Below are 12,119 nucleotides of genomic sequence, written 5' to 3'. Positions count from 1 at the left end.
GCAATTTGGACTTCAACCCATACATACTCTTGTCAAAAAATAAAAACCCATACATACAAGCAAGCAACATGCACAATTTTCATACAAACCAAAGGCATGTTTGGATACGCTTAAAATCGAATTCTAGATGGAATTAAGCGAGAATCTCCACTCAATCCTCTAGGTTATTTTCGATTCTATCGAACGTTTTGCACTCGGAGTCCAAACCCTGTACCCTGAGCCCGAGCGCTTGTTTTGTTTCCACCATGAGGATTCTTCCACCCCCCATGATATACCCTCCCTCTGACGCAATCGAGTGTTAGAGTTAGCCACCTCCCTCTACTTCCCTCTCGCTTTCCACCATGCCGCCTACCGCCACCCTCTCGCTCCTCTACTAGGCCACTCACCTTTCGTGTGTCGCCCACTCTTGAGGACCTATGTGCGCTACTCCCTGTTCCCTCACCAACGCACACACACACGATCCTCGTCAATGCCCACACCGGCACCCAAGATCCATCACCAACACCCAACTCCTGTGGTAGCGATGTCGGAGATCCATCACCAACACCCAACTCTTGTGGTAGCGATGTCGGTGTAGGACAAGAAGCAAGGAAAGATCGAGAGTTGAGATAGCCCTGTTGCTTGGGAGTTGAGAAAGTGAGTTTTGTTGGAGATCAGTTTTTTTCAATTTTGCAAAAAATGGAGTTATTGAAAGTGGATTTTGGAAACTCCGATCCCTCCTAGCATCTCGGACTTTTCCCCGGGTTAATCCATAGGAATGCCATTTTAGTTAACATCTTATATTTTTGCGCAAGAATTTTAGTCAACATCTTAGTTCTTCACAGGGTGTTGTCCATCCAAGTTTTGTTCCTCATGCTTCAAAAGTAGGGGAAACTAGGGCGTGGGATCTCGGACTTTTCCCTGACTGGATAATCCACAGGGATGCTATTTTAGTTAACATCTTAGTTCTTCACAGGGGCTTTCCATCTGGGTTTTGCCCCTCGTGCTTCAAAAGTAGGCTTTAGAGATGTTCTTAGTGGAAACTAGGGTGTGGGATATCGGACTTTTCCCCGACTGGATAATTTATAGGAATGCCATTTTAGTTAACATCTTAGTTCTTCGCAGGGGGCTTTCCATCTAGGTTTTGCTCCGCGTGCTTCAAAAGTAGGCTTTAAAGATGCTCTTGATGGAAACTAGGGTCCAAAGTCGTAGTACAAGAAGAACGAATTGGATTGTGTAACTCATGTTAATTACATGTATCCTTATGAATCAGATTATTGCAGAGGCCAGTACTTTATTCTTATGCTACTAAGACAATCATCTAAAATATGTATCCTTATGTTTGGATACGCTTAAAATCGAATTCTAGATGGAATTAAGCGAGAATCTCCATTCAATTCTCTAGATTATTTTCGATTTTATCGAACATTTTGCACTCAGAGTCCAAAACCCTGTATCATGAGCCCGAGCGCTTGTTTTGTTTCCACCATGAGGATTCTTCCTACCCCCCATGATATACCCTCCCTTTGACGCAATCGAGTGTTAGAGTTAGCCACCTCCCTCTACTTCCCTCTTGCTTTCCACCATGTCGCCTGCCGCCACCCTCTCGCTCCTCTACTAGGCCACTCACCTTCTGTGTGTCGCCCGCTCTCGAGGACCTATGTGTGCTACTCCCTGTTCCCTCACTAACGCATGCACATGATCCTCGTCAATGCCCACACCGACACCCAAGATCCATCACCAACACCCAACTCTTGTGGTAGCGATGTCGGTGTAGGACAAGAAGCAAGGAAAGATCGAGAGTTGAGATAGCCCTGTTGCTTGAGAGTTGAAAAAGTGAGTTTTGTTGGAGAGCAGTTTTTTTTTTCAATTTTGCCAAAAATGAAGTTATTGAAAGTGAATTTTGGAAACTCTGATCCCTCCTAGCATCTTGGACTTTTCCTCGGGTTAATCCATAGGAATGCCATTTTAGTTAACATCTTTTATTTTTGTGCAAGCATTTTAGTCAACATCTTAGTTCTTCACAGGGTGTTGTCCATCCAAGTTTTGTTCCTCATGCTTCAAAAGTAGGCCTTAGAGATGCTCTTAGGTGAAACTAGAGCATGGGATCTCGGACTTTTCCCCGGCTGGTAATCCATAGGGATGCTATTTTAGTTAACATTTTGGTTCTTCATAGGGGGCTTTCCATCTGGGTTTTGCTCCCCGTGCTTTAGAGATGTTCTTAGTGGAAACTAGGGCGTGAGATCTCGGACTTCTCCCCGGCTGGATAATTCATAGGAATGTCAGTTTAGTTAACATCTTAGTTCTTCATAGGGGGCTTTCCATCTAGGTTTTTCTCCTCGTGCTTCAAAAGTAGAGGCCTTAGAGATGCTCTTGATGGAAACTAGGGTCCAAAGTCGTAGTAAAAGAAGAACGAATTGGATTGTGTAACTCATGTTAATTACATGTATCCTTATGAATCGGATTATTGCAGAGGCCAGTACTTTATTCTTATGTTACTACAACAATCATCTAAAATATACACATGCCATGCCTCCAAAAAGATATTTAATTTGTATGCTGATGTCTTGAAAATTGTGTATGGTTGTGAGACCTTTAATTATTTCATCGTCAAGTAGGGGGCCGTGATCTTGTATGGATTCATTGGTGGGTTTTGCCATGTGATTTGTTTACCTAATAATGCTTTAGATGTGATTGTCTGCGCGATGTGGTCTTTTTGGTTTTGTGTTCCGAACTATCGATCATCATCTGAATTAAAACCATACCTTTTACGTGATTGCGGTAATGATCATCACTAGATGACATTCGGCTGTACTTGCACGGAGGAATTGGCCACATGCATGTGTGAGTCCGGCCCGGAACTTAATTAGGTTGTACGTATTATACGTACACATATGCGTGCAGGCGGCTGTATGCAATGCAATGCAATGCAATGCAATGCAACTGCACATATTTACACCTACTCCTTTACAGCCACGTGACCAACTGACCATGTGATGCAATGACAGAGTCTCTTGATGTCTCATGTTATTTTTTTCATCAACAACGTTATTACCTATAGTTTTTACCTGTCTGCTGCAGACTTGGTCCCGTTCTGAATGATTGAATCCCTCCTATGTGAATGTGAATATAATTGGATATACGCACTGTACTGTACTATGTGTGCATGTGTTTTTGTTTGGATTGGATGCATGGTTTTTGTTCGGAGCGAGCAGTGATGGGCTAGCTAGGTGCGCGTTTGTTGGTTGGCAGTCACATGCATAGCATTTGCCTGGTCTGGTCCCCGGCCGCACCCAAATTGTTGTATAATTCCTGACGTGACGCGACCCCCGTGTTGGCCTCGTGGAGACAAGGCACTCTGTGCACGTACTACCACCCTCCACGCACGCCCCGGCCTGGATCGATCGATCGATGACTGACCATAATAAAGAGCTAGCAAAAATGTCAAAAATAAAACCACATACTACCAAAAGATGGATGGATCGATGGATGGTCCATGCTTTTCCGACTCCAACCATGTCATAATGATCACTAATGAAATAATCTACTATTGTACAATTCAGAGTATTATGTTTGTTCTCGATCATTAGACACAGCTTCTCTAACTAACTTGAGTAATGGAAGGAGATATTCGATTTGTATTTGGTGAGCAACAAATTTACCGCCGGCGGGTTCATTCACAGTGAGGAGGGACACACGGGGAAGCAAGAAAATAGTCATGCCGCCGGGGATATATATAACACAACTACTAACCATGAATTCGGAAAACCAACGCAAACCTTGGTTGATCTTGATCTCCCATGTACAGTTAGAGGTTAACTTGATTGTTCATTTTGTAGAAGCATTCAGAATCTGTCCTAAATTCTAAATCATAAGATATTCAATGTGAATTAATTCCCTGAAAGTACCAATCACATATTTACCTACGATTAGTGTTAAAATGTGGTACATAAAATCTCTCTCCAGGTAAGTGAGGGTTATATGCACCATTTGCATTACCCCCATGCATAATTTGACCAAAACTTTATAGAGCATATTATATTTTAGGATGGAGGAAGTATTTATTTTTTTATCAGTGTAAAACATTTTTCCAGTAATGACTGAGGCATTTCTAGTTTTTATTATCTATTTTTGTTGGAGCACATTTTTTATTACAACTGTTTGCCTTAGCTAGACGCCTGGAGCGATGAAGGACGGATATGTTGTTGCCTCATTTGCCTTCAGTAGGCCGATCTGACCACCAGTATATATATGTGTGTGTCCGTAGTAGAGTTTCAATCTTTTTTCTTTGTTTATTGATAAGTAGTAGAGATTTCAGTCTAGTCTGAAGATGCAAGCATAGTGAACAGTACTAAATAGGAAACATGATGATTCAAAATTTCAATATATATATAACTCTAAACTCATATTTTCTATCATTTATGTTTCCTATTCTTCTACTTAATAGATGTGTAGTCATAAATAGCGCTAAGATTTTGTTTACATCTCAAATTTTTAGAAAAATCAAACTTAAAGTTTAAAACTTTTTTTAAAAAAAAGCAAAAAATTCAGGCGAATTTCACTGATTTTGAGGGTGACCGAAAAATTTCCACTATTGAAATCGGAAACCCTCTCCTCATGCAATATCTATATAGTCTGTTCGCTTAAACTTATCTGCCGAATTTGTCAAACATTCAACTATATTTTTCTTTTTCAGCCAAACGAACAAGGATATCCAAACTAAGACTACCACGATGTGAGTCAGGGCATCGGGTATAGTGCTATTGTATGAGGCGATGCTGAGTTCAGAAACATTAGCATCGAGGAAACTAGTGTTGATGCTGAGGAATAAAAACTACTATTTCTTAGCCGGTGTTTGCTGCTTGCTCATGCACAGGAAATAAAAATAAAGATGGCGCTCTGACGTTGGTCCCTACATGCATGTCGATGCTAAGGGGGTATTTTGTTGGGATTGTTAATTAAAGTTTAATAGATATGGTAACATTTTTATTTTATTTGATAATGATTATCTAATAATGAACTAATTAGGTTCAAAAGATTCGTCTCGCAAATTACTCTCTAGCTATGTTTTTAGTTTCATAAATAGTCTATATTTAGTACTTTATACATATGTCTAAATATTCGATATGACGGATGATAAACTTTACCGTCCGTAACTAAACAGACCCTAAATATACTTGGAGTGTTTTATTAGCATCGGCTGTGATAGCTTTCTCAGCCTCGACTACGTCATGGTAGTCTAAGATAACAAATCAGAATTGTCAGGCGAGAGATGAATTTAGGCCGGCGGGTCAGCGTTGCTGAAGCAGGCAAAATAGGCCTTGTTCTGTTCGCGAAAATTTTTGGCTTTTACTACTATAACACTTTCGTTTGAATATAGTAATTATTATCCAATTACGGAGTAACTAGGTTTAAAATATTCATCTCGCAAATTACAGCCAAACTGTGCAATTAGTTTTATTTTCATTTATATTTAATGCTTTATGCATGTGTACAAAGATTCGATGTGATGAAGAATTAAGGTCTTGTTTAGTTCACCCAAAAAACTAAAAACTTTTCAAGATTCTCCATCATATCAAATCTTACGGTATATGCATAGAATATTAAATATAGATGAAAACAAAAACTAATTGTACATTTTGCTTGTAAATCGTGAGACGAATCTTTTAATTCTAATTACTCTATAATTGTATAATATTTGTTAAATAAAAACAAAAATACTACAGTATTAAAATCTAAAAATAGATTTAAACAGGATCGGCTAGAGAACAAAGACGCGCGGCGCTGCTGACAGGCCACCACACGGCATGCATAATAGTATATGTGCATTGCTCATTTTCCATGCAGACCCCTTATTCCAGACCAGCAGCATGTGCTGCTCATGTGCTCGCCGTCGCAGGAATAAAAGGACGTGCATGATGTCCTAGCTAGTATAGCTCTGTAGACTGCGCAGCGACTGAGCCCATTGTCATCTGCTGCTGTCGTCTGTTTGCATCTTTTTGCAAAACTATAAAAATTGATATTAGGGTACGGCGGTTATGGGTGTCATTAACCGATGCTAGATCAGGAGGAGGTTATATTCCTTGTATCACCGTCTCATGCACGATAAACGAGGTGGGTAGACGATTGCTGCTGGGCTCTGCATGCAGATGGAGCTTTTGGATAGTAGCTAGTATAGATGACTGTTGTTTTTCATGGCCTTTTCCGGTCTGGCTGGGTACGTGGGTCGATATATATATAGGGAGCACAAGGGCTTCAGGCTTCACCAGCAGGTTTGAAGAGGTTTTTTTGCTACATCCACCGCGCGCGGCACGTCTGCCCCCTCGATCCTGCATGCGGTAGCTAGTACGTATCTACGGGCATGACAGGTTGTATGTAGTATCAAGATTCGATCAAGGTGCTGTAGGCTGCAGCTAGCCTGCAGAGAATAAAATCTTGGGCCTGGCAACTGGCGGATCAGACGACCGGCGGCCGCGGCAGCTGCCAACCGAATCCGATATTCGATGCCGATCGCAAGGAGACGCTTATTTTTCTTCCTTCAAAAATTGCGGTCGTGACGTACGTATCGTGAGCAGACAAATCAAGCTTAGGACGTACGCCTCCTGTTCTCCTTAAAAAACGGGCCGGCCGGAGATCTAGCATCGCTAGCTACACTCGAGCGACCTCTGTCTGGATACAGTGCCCAACTAGCATAGCCCACGGATGGAAGCAATTTAGGGCAATAACAAGAAACACCGACAGTGACCAATCTGTCCGTGTTATCACATTAGTACTTCCAATACAAGTGTACACGCTGGGGAGTTAGCTAGAGTATGTCTGTAATACGTAGGCGACAGTGACATGGATCGCACTGCATGTACATCATGCGTTAAAGACGTCGTAAAGTAAAAGAATATATAAGCACACCGACCGCGTACATATATACTACATTTTTTTTACAGACTGTTGTTTCCTTGCGACTGTGTGAGTACGAAGTGGGAGATCAAAATTCCAAGTGTACATCTCGATCTTGTCCTAAATATGGGTGCAATAATCACTCAGGGCATATGGGCCAATCGGCATCGGTTCGGATTTTAAGTGGGTTCGTTCGCACTAGATGTTTCTGTGTGGATTTTGCTAGTTAGCTTAGAGCAACTCCAAAAGAAGAGCTATTCATGTTATGTATTTTATATTTATTTTGGGAGAGAAAAGAGAGTCCAACAGCTATTGTATTTGGTTTGCTAAAATAGCAAGTCATCTATCCCGGAGTTCTCGCATGGTAAATATAGCTTGCATGTCCCGCTAGCCATATGATTTGCCGTATTAGAAAGATTGTTGGAGATTTTTGTTTTTTTGCATGATTTTCTATTTTAGAGGTTGACTAAATCTTGAATTTAGCCATCCATTTTTATCAACTCTCTTGGAGTTGCTCTTAGGTGTTGAGACAAATATCCCAAGCGGGCGGTTTAAAGAAACAAATGGTTTTGTAGATTTTGTTAAAGAGAGTTTTTTTTGCAACGAAAGAACAATTATATTAGATAATAACGGGTACATGAATATATTATAAGCACTCTGAATTATATAAATTTCTAAAAAAAATTCAGCTAAATTATGCCCAAGCTGTAAATAGCTCCAGATCTCAAAACCAAACATGTACGACACTTTGTAATATGGATGATCGCACATACAAACACTCGTTAAAAGGCCCGGGAACATATGCCCAACGAACGACAGCCAACATTCATGTGGGCGGAGTTGAGAAACTTTTTTTCTAGTGTCTTTCTTCTTCTTCTTCTTCTTCTTCTTCCCACCGAAGAATGAGGAAGACTGATCTGAAACTTATTCTCCCTAGTCTTTCATCATGGCCAGATCTAACCACGATAAAATAGAGAAGAGACCGGAGAAAATTATTTCATGGCAGCGACAACATTTCCGTCTTGATGTCGTCGTTCGAAAATAAAAGTCTTCACACGTCGTCAAATCGGTGAGGATGCCGTAGTTGTTGCCCGTATCTTCAACAGAGTCGCCATGGAGAAAATGATTCCACCCTACCATCTTGCCGTCGACGGAGAAAAGGAGGAAATAATAAATCCCCAAATCTAAGAAACTTAGCATAGAGAGATACTACCCTAAAGACTCGATCTATTGAAAAAACTTATTAAAAACGATGATGGATTCCCACTCCCTTTAGCATCCGGCGATTATCGCTGGAGAGGGAGTGAGAGGGACCTACGATGATGGAGGTAGAAGCGACGGCGGCGGCGACGCTAAGTCGCAAGCCCTAGCGGCTTTGAGAACCAATTTGATATCTACACTTCTGCTGCAGGGTGCTGCTAAATAGAGGTCTTGATTTGGGGCAATATCACAATCGGTTTTAAAGAAACAAATCAGACATAACTACCTTTTCTAAATAATGCTAAACGGTAAATAGTAGGGCCACCACCTTTCTACTACCGTGTTTTTTTTAATCCTTTCTACCGTGTGTCTGAGAAATTTGCTATTATAGAATTCCAAACGTGTGGGTTTCGTTATAATAGGATTTCCAAACATCTGTTTCGCTATAACTACTCTCAAAATATTAACACTTTGCTATTATAACATCATGGCCTTCAAATAGACAAATTGAACTCGAATCTCTTCAAATTCAAAATTTTCATTTAATCATGGTTGAATCTTGCTAGAAGCAGCTGGCAAGGCTGAGCCAGCCGGCCAGGCAGCAGCCATGCAGCAGCCGCCGCCGCCCTAAGGGCAGTTCTGTGATTAAATGAAAATATTTGAATTTGAAGAGATTTGAGCTTAATCTGTCTATTTGGAGGCCATTATGTTATAATAGCAAAGTGTCAATGTTTCGAGAGTCGTTATAGCGAAGCAGATGTTTGAAATCTTATTATAGCAAAACCTACATGTTTGGGATCCTATAATAGCAAATTTCTCCGTGTGTCTAGTTAGAGTCAAGTTTCCTAAGTTTTATGATAGCGTAGATACATATATACACATTTCACAATTCAAAAATTCGAGCTACTTTACATATTTATGCATGTAAAAAGTAAGTACTCTACCAAGTATACATGATACATTTTGTTGGGCATGTAGATTTTGATGGATAACCAATCATCAAATCCATAGCTAATCCAACACACATTAATTTCCGTGTGAGCTAAGCAACGAAATAAACAACCATTCTACATACCTGTCTAACCATGTTTACCTCCTTTTTGTTTAGGTTGTTTTCCCTGTTTTTGACCATTTAATTAAATCGTCAAATCATATATTCGATCGACACAGTTTAACCATGTCTACCTACCTGGGCGTTTAAGCGAACGATCGAGTGTCTAATGCCATATTTGAACCAGGACCAATTTTCACACACATACAACAAAGTCGTCAGTAAATAACCATAGCAATATCATAGCAATTCCATATTTATTTCGGGTTGACTCTAAGTCATTGCAATAGAAACAATGTACCTACAATAATAGTGTCTCGTTTATTCATATAACAGTAGAAACTTCATTCTCAAAGCGAAATGGCAATTTATTAGCTAGGGGAACACATGGATATCTTCTGAGATCTCTTCAGCACCCTCAACATTTTAAAAAACAGTATAATAACAAAAATAGGACGGTGGGGTGTGTGTGGCTGGGGATTAGGAAATGTGAGTGTATATGTGGTGTATTTTGCTAACGTGCAAGGCTTAAACAAGAAATACTTATGTACTTGAACAATTATTAGAAGTTGATTGCTAAATATGTGAATTATTACCAAACCATAACCAAACCCACGTGTGAATTGTCTCTGCTAGCAGCTTCTGCGAAGCAACCAGAGCAAACACTTTATGAGGAGGAGCTATTTTTCGGTAAATAGTGTGCAGGAGCCGGAGTTGTTTTTGGTTCAAAGGAGTTGTAATTTGCATTGTAGCTCCTCCTTAAGTGCTCCGGCTCTTCCGGAGAAATAAAGAAGCCATGCCAAACAAGTCCTTAGCCACCGTCATATTTTCTTTTCCGAACCAGTGAACCAAATGACATTTCAAAAATCTGAATCTCCTTGGCCTTGATTGTGTTCACTGCATTTACAGCAGCAAATTATCAAAATTATTTGGTACTGTAACCAAGAATAATCTTAAGGCCACACGCAGAGCAACACATGGGTGATGACTGATGAGTATAGATGGTCAACCGAGCCGCACGGCACGGGTACTGCCACGGGCATGGCAAGGCACGACACTATGCGGTACGGTGGCACTACCGTGCCATGCCTGATAGTGCCGCCATGCTAAGTCCTTGGCCCAGGCACGGCCCTATGGCCGGTTAGCCGTGCCGTGTCGTAGTGTTGAGCCCGGCAGCCCGGCGTGCCCCGTGCAGGCTTAAGCACGACAGCTCCAGGCGAGGAGCGACCTTGCGGTCGCCACCGTCGTGTCGTCACTACCTTTCCTGATGCCCAGCGACGCCATCTGAGTGGAGGATGTTGTTACTCGAAGTGTCGATAGCGGGAGAGGACCAAGCGAGCAAGGAGGCGATGACGGCCTGCCCCAGCGACTGGCCTTCGGCATTGCAAGAGACAGGCGACGGCCTGCTGGGAACTGTGCAAGAGAAGTGGCACGAGGCTGCCTTATGGGAGGGAGCAGAGAGTTGGGAGGAAAAGAAAGAAAGGCCGGCGGCTGGGAGAGGGAAAATGAGAGGGATTTGCTTTTATAGCTAGGTTAGAGGTGATGTAAGCCAATCCAATGATCAGCAATAATGTAAATCGATCTAACGATTCATAATAGTCGAGCCACTATCGTACCAGCTCATTCACCATGTCGTGCCGGCACTACAGGCCAAACATGCGGCCCAGGCATGGTCCGAGATCGTGCGTGCTCGTGCCGGCACTGGCACTATGAGTCCTGTGCCCGTGCCATACTAGTACCGTGCTTTTTCGGGCCGGACCCGTGCTGGCCCATCGTGTTAGTGCTAAATGAAAAATTATAGTGATGGGTGAACAGCCAAAACTAGTACTAATAACAATCCACACGCATGGATGATACTGTATAAACCAAACACCAATACTGCAGTGCATGCTTCTGACGTGTGAGATAATGGAACATCATGAACACATGCACACATACAGAAATGCCTGGATGAAAACAAATTGCACACATCATGCCATACAATACAGCTTCAAATACTTGGGGAGCTCAGAAAAAATGAAGTGTTGGAAGTACCGGTATTTAAACTTGATATATTGGACACCAACAGGAGAGAGATTTTCTTCTTTCCCTTCGATGTATTGACAAGATAACATCACAGTCTGGTTGGCCATGTGAGACGGGGAATCCTAACAGGATGCGCGGGAGACGTTGCACAAAGTCATCAAGCTTCCAGAGATCATCAGAATCGAGCACAGAATCAATAGCCCAAGACATGTTTGCTTCATATCAGTTATCTTCATGACCCAGGAGGTGAGCTTGAAACCGGAATCAGGTGTGAATCTTTCATCGATCATCTGGCCGTCACCTTGGACGACCATAGCGAAACTTGATGAGACCATGATCCTCATTGACAGTTCCGCCACTGATGCGCCATGGCGAGCACAGTCAAGTTGGCATCGCAGAGCAAAATCCCACCAATGCAGTAGTGAACCCATACAGGTCGGCGAACTCGCGGCCGTGCACGGGGATGGGGTAGATCATCTGGAGGAGCACGGCATCGCGGTGGGCGGAGATGACGAAGAAGCGGTCGAATTCCTCTTGCCGCCCGGCCAGCACAGGTAGAAGCGGGACGGCCGCGGCGGCTCGTGGAACTGGAAGCAGACGCGGACCTCGTCGCGACGCCCCTGGAGTTGGTGCAGGACGCCTCGGTGGGCTCGCCGGTGGGGAAGGAGTCTTCGAATACGTAGAGATCGATTATGACCCAGTCGGGAAGGGAGGAGGGGAAGGAGCTCATGGCCGGCCGGTCCATCGTCGTCGTCGTCGTCGGTGTGGTGGGCGGTGGCGGAGAAGAAAGCGGATCCCGATTAACTAACTGCATTGGGAGGTGAGATGGGCTGGGCCGTACTGTCAAGTTGGGCTGGGCGAGAGGCCCAATTCCTCCTACTGTTAGTCAAATCCAAAGCCCACCCGTGGCCCACGCAACACGACGACCCAAGACGACCCCTCTACCTCGAACTCCAACTCCCCTAAAAAA

The sequence above is a fragment of the Sorghum bicolor genome, chromosome 1 (genome assembly GCF_000003195.3).
Source record: "Sorghum bicolor cultivar BTx623 chromosome 1, Sorghum_bicolor_NCBIv3, whole genome shotgun sequence".
Taxonomy (NCBI): domain Eukaryota; kingdom Viridiplantae; phylum Streptophyta; class Magnoliopsida; order Poales; family Poaceae; genus Sorghum; species Sorghum bicolor.
Note: the sequence above shows the minus strand (reverse complement) of the source record.